Source organism: Salvelinus namaycush, chromosome 10, assembly GCF_016432855.1.
Source record: "Salvelinus namaycush isolate Seneca chromosome 10, SaNama_1.0, whole genome shotgun sequence".
NCBI lineage: Eukaryota > Metazoa > Chordata > Actinopteri > Salmoniformes > Salmonidae > Salvelinus > Salvelinus namaycush.
Window position 1 is genome coordinate 13,240,424 of NC_052316.1, and position 12,140 is coordinate 13,252,563.

Consider the following 12,140-nt stretch of genomic DNA (forward strand, 5'->3'; position numbering starts at 1 on the left):
TAATCTAGTCCTGATTAGTGATGTGTGTGGGGGTGTTTTTTGTTGTTGCAAAAAAAATAAAAGATGTGGGTCTAGATAAAAGTTGGGAGGAGGACAAGGACTTTGAAAGTTCTCATACACCTTGTTTATTCCCAATGTTCTTGTTACAGCCTGAATTACAAATCTACACACAATACCCCATAATGACAAAGTGAAAACATGTTTTTAGACATTTTTGCAAATGTATTGAAACTGAAATACAGAAATCTCATTGACATTAGTATTCACATCCCTGAGTCAATACTTTGTAGAAGCACCTTTGGCAGCGACTACTGCTCTGAATCTCTAAGAGCTATCCACACCTGGATTTTGCAACAATTGCCCATTCGTCTTTTCAAAATTCTTCAAGCTCTGTCAAATTGGCTGTCAATAATTGCTCACACACACACACACTGCTCTCTACCACTGTACACTGTACGAGATAAAATAAGCTATTATTGATCACTGAGTCATGCTTACAATGATGACACTTTCTAATCACCAGTGCACTGGGAGCCATCTAAAACTCTGTATAACTGGAGCAGACATTTTGATGGATTAACAGTTTCTCTGTGGAATGGCACAGACTAAATAAAGTCCACTTAAAGAACAGCTTCATACGAACTGCCATAAAGCCCCAGAAAAAATAGCTTTGTGACGTTCTGTTATAACGGTCTGTCTTTGTTGTACTGAAAAAAACGAGAAAAAAAACACCGGCCACATGACACCGTGAACATTCCAGATCAGGCTGTTTTGAGCCTGCCTAGAGACATTTCATACTACATTGAAAACAATCTCTGGCTTTATTCATGACCAATGGTGTCATTCACACAGCTTCCCAACACAGCCCAGTCCAGCCCATTTCCCAGGACTCTCAGCCTGTATTGATGGATCTGTTGGGTAGGATTCGATAGCTGGAACAAGCAATCGAATCCTGCGTCCATGGAAATGCCTCGTGACCGTGCTGCAATTCCTTGAAGTTCTCCAGCGACGGCTCATTCATCCCATCTTCCAGAAAAATCTGAAGTAATTTCAGAGCAGCCCGTGTAAAATGAGACTTAAGATTAATTTACCTTCCATTTGCACTCCAATCCCTCTTGCTTTGGACAACAACTTAGCATGCCACTGGGCTATGGGCAACTTTTTTTTAATGGGGGGGGGGGGTCTCAGTCGAGGTCTCAACTTACTGTTGCGAGTTATAATAGTAGAATGCACAAGGTGTATTCAAAATTTGGTTGTGCATCAGCAGTATTTATTTTGTTATGTCAGTCACTGATAGTCACTCAATTAGCCCATGTCAGCAAACATTTTTTAGATTGGTAAGTTAGCTGGCCGCTAGACTAACTTAGTAATCATGGTCAATTTACTGTCCGGGGGTCCCCCATTGATTTTGTTAGTCAGTCTCACTCGGATAGCATATTAAAAACTGCAAACATTTATCTTCACATTATGGCAAAATGTGTAGAATTGCCTGAAATGAGTTATAAAACGGCAAAATCTTCTCTCCGCCCCACAGCAAAACGTAAAAATTATCTCCACTGTCAAGAGGGGAGCTGCTAAAATGTTTTGCTCGCAGTGTGTGTGTGTGGTGGGGGGGGGGGGTATGGATGTTGGTACGCAGACCCTTGAGCAACTGCGGCCCCTCACGAGGAGTTCAGCTTTTTTGTGGCCCCCTATCCTGTCAAAGTTGTCCAGGCCTAACAACTGTCTAGGTACTAAACAGGCTCCAACTGTCTTCTATCATATTGATTATAGATGAAAAACAGCACAACTGCCACCTCAAACAGCTCCATCTGTTGCCCAACCACTTTCACACTAACAAAGTACTTCACACAGACTCCGTTCTCTTGCTCTATTGAAAAGGCCAGGTGGAAAAGGAAGGGGGCCAGGTGTGGTTGAGGCCAGGGGGACAGTCAGGTAAGAACATGTTGGAGACCCCCCCTGGGAGTTTACAGGCAAACTCATCATCTATAAAGAATGAATCACTCAGGGGCTTCATTAAATTAAGATAGTGAGAAATATTTCCATTGTGTACTTGCCCTTGTCTATTTTGAAGAGCGAGTTCTGCGTATGATACTTATTTTTAGGCTGTTGTTCAATCCCTCATTGTATCCCTTTGGAGTTGAACGTTGGACAACTGACTGCATTGTATGATGAAACTGTTGTGTCCTGGAATAACCAGGTTGCCATTTTCCCCATTTGCATTCCCTCATGCTACTCAGGTGGGTGCATAGGCTTCCTCCCTCTCTTACCCTAACCAGAATGCTAACAAAACTCCTCTATTGCCCCCACAGAGACCTACATCCTTCCAAAATAGCTGGAACTTTTCCGTACAAATGATCAACATCAAAACGATAAAATACAAATGCACTTCCCCCTCACATCTGTGTCAATTCTAGCTAGCACTTAACTGTGCAGAAAATATAATGTCCAGTGGTCCACACACACTATCATATTCACACAAACTTCCCATCTTCAAGTGAATATTCCAACAGCCCCCTGCAGATATTACAGTTCCTCCGACAGAGGAATAGCTACTTGGTGACGCTAAAGCAATCTTTGGAGAAAGCAGCTCAGAACACAGTAAACAAAGAAGCCACAAGAACACACGCCTCTGCAATTTAGACGGGCAGAAAAACATCTATTCAACCTCAGGTTAGCCTTCAATTGCTAGTTGAAGGGGCAAGCAGCTTGGCAAACACCAACGTTGAACTGAAGAACCATGTTCAAAGTCCTCTGGAAAGCTGAGTGAACTGAAAGCTGAGAACTGAAAGCTGAGTGACAACTGGTCACTTCAGACAGTGGAACACAGCGCATTCAATCCTACTCCTTCCCCTCTCAGACTGTTGACTTTGTATGGTTCCTTTGAGTGTGTTTTCATGTGTGCAATTAACTTTTTCTTCAGGCCTCTTCACATCGCTCCAGGCCCAGGCATTTTTAACCAGTCTAGTGTGAATGACACACTTCGGTTCTTAAGTCTTGAAAAAAAGCGCTCATCCACCAGTCCGTGAAGTCTGTCTACCTTAAGATCTTCTCCTGGATGTTGCTTCTTATAGGAATTCAGGATTTCTTGGTATTCAGGTGCATTCATTTCTAAAGGGCACCTTACGTAATTTTTACACTGAAACCTTGTTTCGCTACGACTTAAAATGGACACCTGACTGTCCGTGATCTTATAACCTCTGGATGTAACATCTTGTTGGAAAAGCATTCATTGAACTCTTCTACTCCTAATGCTTCCTTATTGCTGTAAGGAAGGAGCACAACACACTCATGTTCCAATGCCCACTCTTCTTTTATGAAAGTGAGTCATAGTAGGGCCACTGTGTGTGTCAAGGTGTTGTGTAGTGAGCTTTGATTCGGTATAAGGCGGTATACCATTTTTAAACATTAAATAATTGTATTTCCATGATTCCAACATTTCACGCAAGTGTTTTGATCTAAATCGGAAGTCAAATCGATTTTTGCCCATATCGTGCAGCCCTACAAGACAGTGTCGAAATGATCTCAAATGAGATCAACTTTGGTTGAAGTTTGATTGAACGGTATAAAACAAATCACAATGGAGAAAGCCCCATTGAAAATCACTTACAATGTATGTGTTTCAACTCTAGGGTCATGCACAACTCATAAAGCAAATGTTTAACTTTTATTATTCCAAATCATCATTCCATAAATGCCAAGAGTGTGCAAAGCTGTCATCAAGGCAAAGGATGGCTACTTTGAACAATCTCAAATATACTTTGATTTGTTTAACACTATTTTGGTTACTACTTTTGTGTCCAAATTTTTGACTGGTACTGTATATTGTGATATGATATTTTGGCCATAATCTCCCAGCCCTAATTTGGCCTCAAAAGCCTGGCTGAGCGGCGCCCCATGCTGTCCTTCCAGCGGGGTGTTAAAAGTGCTCAACCAGAGGGGACTGCCATCATCAGTTCACACGGAGGGACACTGAAGCGTCATGTGACAATCGAACAGAACACTTCCCTCCCTCCCTGGGAGAGCGTTCCATGCCATGTGTCCTTCAGGCCCCTGCCAGTCTACCGCCTGCTTCGGCTAGGCAAAACGAACAAGTGTGCTCGCATACTCCCTTAAAAGACAACTCAAGAAATGTGTCATTAATTTTGACGAGGAGATCTTAGTCGCGCAATTTTACATCTAACTAACATGTTTGGTGCAGTTTGCATACACCTTTATCCAGCTGTGTCCACCCCTACCCTCGACACCCATCCCCTCAGTTCTCCCCAAGCATCCTGTGAGTCAACACAGAATAAACGAGAGTGTATACATTTGACTGAATGTAAGTGTAAGAAACAGTGTACGGTTTGTTTATGTAAGAGGGAGAGTGTATGGGTGTGAATGAGAGAATGCATGAGTGTATTTGAGCATGAAAGAGTATGCATGTGTGAGAGAGTGAGTGTTTGCAAAACACTCCTCAGTCTCCCATTGAGAGCCCTATCAGTGCACACTCACTAATCATGGCTCACTGAGTGTTAGAGAGACAGGTTGAGGAAACAAGATAGTGTGCAGAGACAGACAGACAGGAAGGTGTTATTTTGAGGCTAGCTGTCTACTCCACACAGCCTTCTGGGACTCTGACTCCGTTAGAATACATTAACATTGATTAGTCATAGTCTGGTCCCAGATCTGTTTGTGCTTTTGCCCACTCCATTGTCATGCCAAAACTGTTTTGCATGAGCATTCCATAAGAGAGCCGAAACAGACTGGCACCCGGGCTAGATTAGTCATCCACCAAGCACATAACTTTAGATTGAGCTGGTCACCTTGGGGTGTACTTTGGGGCACTTTGTGAGTCATCCCCAAAAAATAAATAAATAGCAGTAAACATCTGATAGAGTGTGGGAGCAAAAAAAACACCCAATTGGTATATTGTGGAAGACTGAACTTCCTAGTTTTAAACAGTAATGGTCAAAAACATGTCAACCCACCAAGACATCTTCTGATGGCATTAACTGTGGAGTTGGACATACTGTAAAAACCTATGAAAAAGTTACACATTCATATTTATCTTTGTAACTAAGGCAGCCCTTACCTGTGGACAGGATGTGGTGCATGGCCACGGAAAGGAAAAAGAAGGCGTCGCTGTAGTAGGCCCCGGAGCCGGCGCTGAAGTGCTTCTGCATGGCCTCCACGATGGGGAAGAGCTTCTGGCTCTGGACCCCCACGTCGTGGAACACCACCTTCACCACAACACACAAAAATGAGGGCAGTCAGTCATATGAGAAACATCTCATTCAGACAGTCAAGTCATTCCGACTTGATATTGTCAATTGCACAAGACACATGCGATTAGAATAATAATGTCATGGGCAAAATCAGGATGGCATAAGGGTTCATCACTTTCAAACAAAGATCCCCCTGTCCCACTTCCCCTCCTCTCCTCTCCTCTCCTCTGCAGGTCACTTTCCCAGCCCATGAAACCCTGCTGCCCCCAGTGGGCCTAATCCCACAGTTCAGGGCAGGGATTTGGCTCCAGCGGTCCCTACTCCCCAGTCAGATTATGTGGATCTCCCTCCAGATTAATGAAAGAGGATTTTGCAGTAATTTATTACTGCAGAAACAAATATGTTCCAGATTGTGTCTCGGTTAAATGCTACTGCATTAAAGATGTGTGTGTGTGTGTGTGTGAGAGAGAGAGCGAGAAAGTGACTGTGTGGTAAAGGTGGGGATTAGACATATTTAAAAGCAGATGTGTGATTTGGACATGCAGACATAATTTAATGTTCCATAACTGATTAAGATAAGCCTCCCCTACGTCTAGCAATAAAAATAGCCCTGGAGATTGTATTGTGGAACAGCATGTAAGCCTAGCTTTGGAAACAGCTAACTGTTACGTTAGCCCATAGACTACCCACTAACCACGGTGCAATTAAAAGACCATCATCACAATAATTGTAGTTTTAATCAAATAAATCTTCTAAAGCTAACTGGGTGAAATCTGAATGTTGTGCTGATTTTGCCTTTCCCAAATGACTTGCAGCTGAGAGCGCCTCGATTTAGAAAATGCGGGAATGAGAGCAGCAAATTAAACATTTATATGATGTTTATTTCTAGATTTTGCTTGTATATTTAATAGATTACGTTCTTTTTTTAAGAGCTATGTATGAATAATTCAGATCGTAAACAAGACAGGGCAAACCACATGTACTAAATAGCCTAATACAGGAATACTCTTATATTCCTCAGGTGTACTGAACCAAATTACAACTTATATTCTATTTCGACTTTATAGAACATAAAGGAAAGGGTAGGCAAAGTGGAGCAGGAGAGAATAGACTCACCGAACATAAAATAGGCTGTCTACGATTGTCATTGTGATTATACACCGAACAAAAATATAAAACGCAACATGTAGAGTGTTGGTCCCATGTTTCATAAGCTGAAATAAAAAGATCCCATAAATGTTTCATACGCACAAAAAGCTTATTTCTCTCAAATTTTGTGCACAAATTTGTTTACATCCCCGTTAGTGAGCATTTCTCCTTTGCCAAGATAATCCATCCATCTGAGAGGTGTGGCATATCAAGAAGCTGATTAAACAGCATGATCATTACACATGTGTACCTTGTGCTGGGGACAAAAAAGGTGCAATTTTGTCACACAATGCCACAGATGTCTCAAGTTGAGCGAGCGTGCAATTGGCATGCTGACTGCAAGAATATCCATCAGAGCTGAATATTAATGGCTCTACGATGAGGCGCCTACAACGTTGTTTTAGAGAATTTGGCAGTATGTCCAACCGGCCTCACAACCGCAGACCATGTGTATGGCGTTGTGTGGGCGAGTGGTTTGCAGATGTCAACGTTGTGAACAGAGTGCCCCATGGTGGTAGAGGGATTATGGCATGGGCAGGCATAAGCTACAGACAACAAACACAATTGCATTTTTTGATTGCAATTTGAATGCACAAAAATATTGTGACGGGATCCTGAGGCTCATTTTCTTTAAGGTATTTGTGGCCAACAGATGCATATCTGTATTCCCAGTCATGTGAAATCCATAGATTAGTGCCTAATGGATTTATTTCAATTGACTCGTTTCCTCATATGAACTAACTCAGTAAAATAAATGAAATTGTTGAATGTTGCGTTTATATTTTTGTTCAGTATAAATTCAATCAAGAAAACGTTGAATCTAAACCGAACAATGCAGACTGAACCAAGTTGCTTACTAATGCCACTGAGTACAACTAAATCCAATTGCTTACTAAAGCCAATAAGAAGAGCATGTTCTGAGTTGGATAGTTGACTAAGTACATGACAGCCAACAGAGGAGAGGTTAAGCCTCCTTTACGCACAAACCACTGGGATAATTACTTACTTGAGGAGAGGGGAGCTTTATCAAATTAAAAAAGGCCACTGTATTAAACCCTATGGGACATTAGCACAAGGGCAGCTGGTTGTCAGTCTGTCTGCAGCAGGCTGATTATCTGAAAAACCACTAAGGCCCGAGACCATGGCACCACATAATTATCCCATTATCTCTACTAGTTCTAGCATTATAGCGTAACTCACTACATGATCATGACTCATGTGAGGCTACAATGTGTCTAACAAAAACAGAGAGTGAGAACATTTTGCTAAGCCAACACTATATTGATAAGTCACAATTCCATCCATAATTAGGCTACAAAGTTGGCTACAAAAGTGGTTTTCAGTTTAAATGTCCTTCATAACAATTGGGTTATACGCTAGCAAAAAAGACAGAATATAGTAAGAAGAATAAAATACTCAGTCTAAGCAAGGCTAATTTTCCATTGTGAGTGACTCACAAGTGAGAAAAACAAAAAAGGTGACATTTCCAGTCACCTTGTTGGGTAGAGAATAACAGTTTCCTTTCCAAATCTGAGTCAAACTTCCGCATTGTTGAGAAGAATGTTTTCAATTGAAAACAGCCATTTCAGTATAGGCCTAAATACGTAGCCTAGCTCACATTAACAGGATACAGTACAGTCAAAATAAAACATACAAAAACACAGGAATCAAAGGGTTAGATACAAGCAAGTTAATAAGAATTTAATTTGGGCAGGTATTTGGTTCTGCACTGGTTTGAGAAGGGAAGCCCACATTGAGAAAAGCTTCCTTTCAGCTTTTCCTGGCTGGCTTCGCTGACTCCAGTCCACTGAACAGGGGGACTAGGGTCACCGACTGTCACCCCTCTACGTCATGAGAGCCTGCAGTACGAGCAACCACAGGGATGGTGGAAAGCCCATTGTCCTGTCCCATGCTTGTACCTACTGCCTAACAAATCATAAGCAATGTGGGCAACACCCATGGGACCGGGCAATAACAACAGAAAACAACGATTTTCCTTCAGTTCATATGGGCTACTCTGTCAACAAGGCCACACACAAGCATATACACTCACTTGTTAGAGTGAGAGTAACTTATATATGCGCGTGTGAGTGTGGGTCAGAGCTGCTGTAATGAGCATGGCCCCCGGCGGTGGGATTGTATAGGCTGTTTGCGCTGGTTTTACAGGGGTCTCAGCAGTGTTGTAAAGTACTTAAGTAGCACTTTAAAGTATTTTTTACATAAGTAGTTTTTGGGGGTATTTGACAACTTTTACTCCACTAAATTCCTCATGGAAATACTGTATTTTGTACTCCATACTTTTCCCCTGACACTCAAAAGTACTCATTATTTGAATGCATAGCAGGACAGGGAAATGGTCAAAATCACACTTATCAACATCCCTGGTCATCCCTACTGATGATTTGGTGGACTCACTAAACACGTATGCCTCATTTGTAAATTATGTCTTGGTGTGCCCCTATCTATGCGTACATTTTAAAAACAAGAAAATGGTTCTGTCTGGTTAACTTAATATAAGGAATTTGAACATTTGATACTTTTACATTTGATGCTTAAGTATTTTTCAGCAATTACATTTACTTTTGATACTTAAGTATATTTAAAACTAAATACATTGACTTTTAGTCTTTTTGAGTAAATTTCTATTTTTTTACTCAAGTATGACAATTGGGTACTTTTTCCACCATTGGGTATCAGACAGTGTTTTGTCACTAAAAATTCACAGAGGGGTTACATAACCACTGTCCTGTGTTGGCGCTCCTGAGAGATAAATAATTAAAGAAATTAGGTGAGGATCTGCTGAAAAGCATGTCAACATGCTCACAGGCCATTGCAGTTCATAGCCAGCCCCATTAAGATCCGTCCCATTAGTGACTGTGCAGGATGTGTTTGTGTGTGTCCAGTGGGCCCTGGGTGTTCAGTAAAGCGCTACTCATCTGAGAGCTGCTGCTGCATCCCATGGCTGGGGCTGACAGGAGCGCAGAGGAATAAACTGGATGTCACAGCCTGTCAAGTTCTCATTATATAGCATTACCCTGTTGTGCCTGACAAAGGGGGTTGGAGCAGGGTTCGGTTGGGAGCGAGGGAGAGGAGCATTAGCTGAAGAGGGAGTAATCTGTCCCTCTGGCTCTGAGCCGCCTAAGATGCTAAGCTGAGGAAACTGCTAAACTGAGCAAACTGCCACTCAATCCAAGGCAGAGGATCAGACTAAGCTAATGCAGTGCCTCAACATTCCCCATCAGATGAAGATATGTTACCGGGGACGTGCCTGGCTGGTGAGGGAGGATTTACTTTCATTAGAGGGGGATAAACAACTTGTAAACCAGTTTATTATCGCGTGCTCTGTGATGCAGACAAAAGAGGTGAGCGGAGTCCCTTACTGCAACAAACTGTACTCAGATCAAGGGGAAGACAGAGGAATTCGTAGTTAGGAATCGGAGGTTAAATTTCTATAGCAGAAAGTCTGCCATGTTTTGCTCTACCGCAGGTTTGAAATCAGACTGTCACATACTCTTCAGGTACAGGGCTTCTGTCAGTGAAGACATTCTAAAGATGCATCAAGACCATGCATGGACTATATTAGGTACAGCATAATCCTCCCAGTGGCTGAAAAAAGCAGAAGAGGGGTATTTCTAAACCGTAATATGTTTTGGAAGGGCAACACTGCCCCCCTGTGTTAAAGAATACAACTGTTCACTCAGTGCATTGTTGCACTCTCTAGCCAGTCTGCTCCTCCAAGCGGGGCCTGTGCTTGCCAGGTTCAGGAATAAGCCTCGTTTTAAGAATTAAACTTGGGTCTCCACACTTTAGGACTAACATGCCATGTAACACCAGCACATATACACTGACTGATAAGTGGTCACCCTGGTAAGAAATGCATCAGGGCTCCAATCAGACTTGCCTCGTACTGAAACTTTGCGTCGAGGAGCAGCCCCGGGAGCATCCTCTCGCCCAGCTCTCGGCTGGCCTCGTCGCTCACAAAATGAAGGACCAGGACCTCTTCGTCCAGAAAGAGACCGTATTTAGCCATGGATAACATGGCCACCCGGAACTTCTCCTGAAGGCTCCGGCTCTTGTCCACCTTGGTGAACATCATTTCTTTTCTTTTTTTTCCTTTTTTTTTTGTCATTTAGCAGACGCTCTTATCCAGAGCGACTTACAGTAGAGTGCATACATTTTATTACATTTTACATACTGAGACAAGGATATCCCTACCGGCCAAACCCTCCCTAACCCGGACGACGCTATGCCAATTGTGCGTCGCCCCACGGACCATCATGAGGGCATGGTAGTACTGGCTGAACTTGGGTCCACTGTCTGCCCCAATATCCGCCCTCCTAGTCCTGCCTTCGCCCTCCTCCCCATCTCCACCCTCTCGGTGCAGCAGCCTGGTGTCCAGGGAAAGGTCTGCGTCGTTCCGATTGGCGTTTTGGCTGGCCTGGGTCTGCTTGATGCGCTTGGTGTTGCTTGAGAAATCATGCCTCTCCGAGCCAAAGTAGTAGAAGGCTGCAACGGCCAGAGCTGCTCCGAGGAGCAGGACAAACTGATGGAACCTGAAGGTGCCCATGCAGTAACTATCACAGATGAGTGTCAAAGACCTTATCGTCACAACTTGCAGAAAATGGGGATGAACCCTGAGTTCAACATCCTGTATGTTTCTAATGCACTGTTGGTTTCAGAAAGAAGCCATTCATTTACTAGTCTTGTCCACACCCTGACAAGTTTGAGTAGTCCTTTTCCTATAAAATTGGAATGAATGTATAACTAGGGTCAGTCTTGCCCTTCAGAATGGTGTACCTTTGTACAATACAACAAAGTTAATATTGTCACATGAAAGAAATGTGATGTGTAGTGCAAATTAAATACATCCACAATACAAAGTAGCTGAATCACATTAAATAATGTAATGTTCTTCCCACCCCCCAAAAAACAGCGATTCTTGCAACAGCACACATTCTTTTGTGAAGAGCTAAGCTGAGCTTGTAAAGACAGGAGCTTTTCGTGAAGCTAGGTTCTCCAGCATGCAATGACCTACCTGAGGAACGCTCAATAAATCCACTATTGATAACTGGTCGCGCAATTTGCTAGCAAAAACATTGAATCATCAACAGTCGATACTTCTAAAACTGCTTAGCTGTACAACTACGTTCATTCCGTGGGGTGCTGAAATTCAACAATGTATTTATTTTTTATTATCGAATACAACCACCGACTTTTTCCTCATATGTGTTGCTCAAATCAGTCCGAATGCGCTTGTGCCGATTGAAGCTCGGTTTACTTTGTACGTCTGACAACAGCAGTTGAGCAACACAAATTAGGAAAAGGTCGGTGGTTGTATTTGAAACGTTTTTATTAAAAGTATTAATTTAAAACACGCTGCGGAAGGACCACAGTTGTACAGGATAAACATATGTACAGGTAACGTTAAGCGTTTTCGAACTTATTTTTTACAAGTAATAGTTATTGACTCAATGTTGTTCCTAACAAATACCGCGACCATTTATCAATGTCTATACTCCGTCTCGATATAAGAGAACGAAGGGAGTTGAGTGTTCCTCATCTAGCAATGAGCATACAACATAGTCAAGCCACTAAGACAAATGTACACCTTTGAAAGAAAGTACATTGATTTACTGACCACTCTGGGGTTGGAGAACTCTCGATGCAGTCAGTCGAGTTGGAGCAGGTAGACTGATAGTTAGTTAGCTGCTAAAGATGTACATTAACGTTAAATGGACGCAACAGATGTATACAGACAAAATAATGTCACGAACGCTGTGAAGG

General features: G+C 42.5%; 1 pseudogene; it reads right to left on the reverse strand.

Annotated features, from left to right (window-relative positions):
- LOC120055175 overlaps positions 1 to 10,923 on the reverse strand; it is a 57,180-nt pseudogene extending 46,257 nt beyond the window's left edge.
- Positions 10,924 to 12,140: the final 1,217 nt, after the last annotated feature.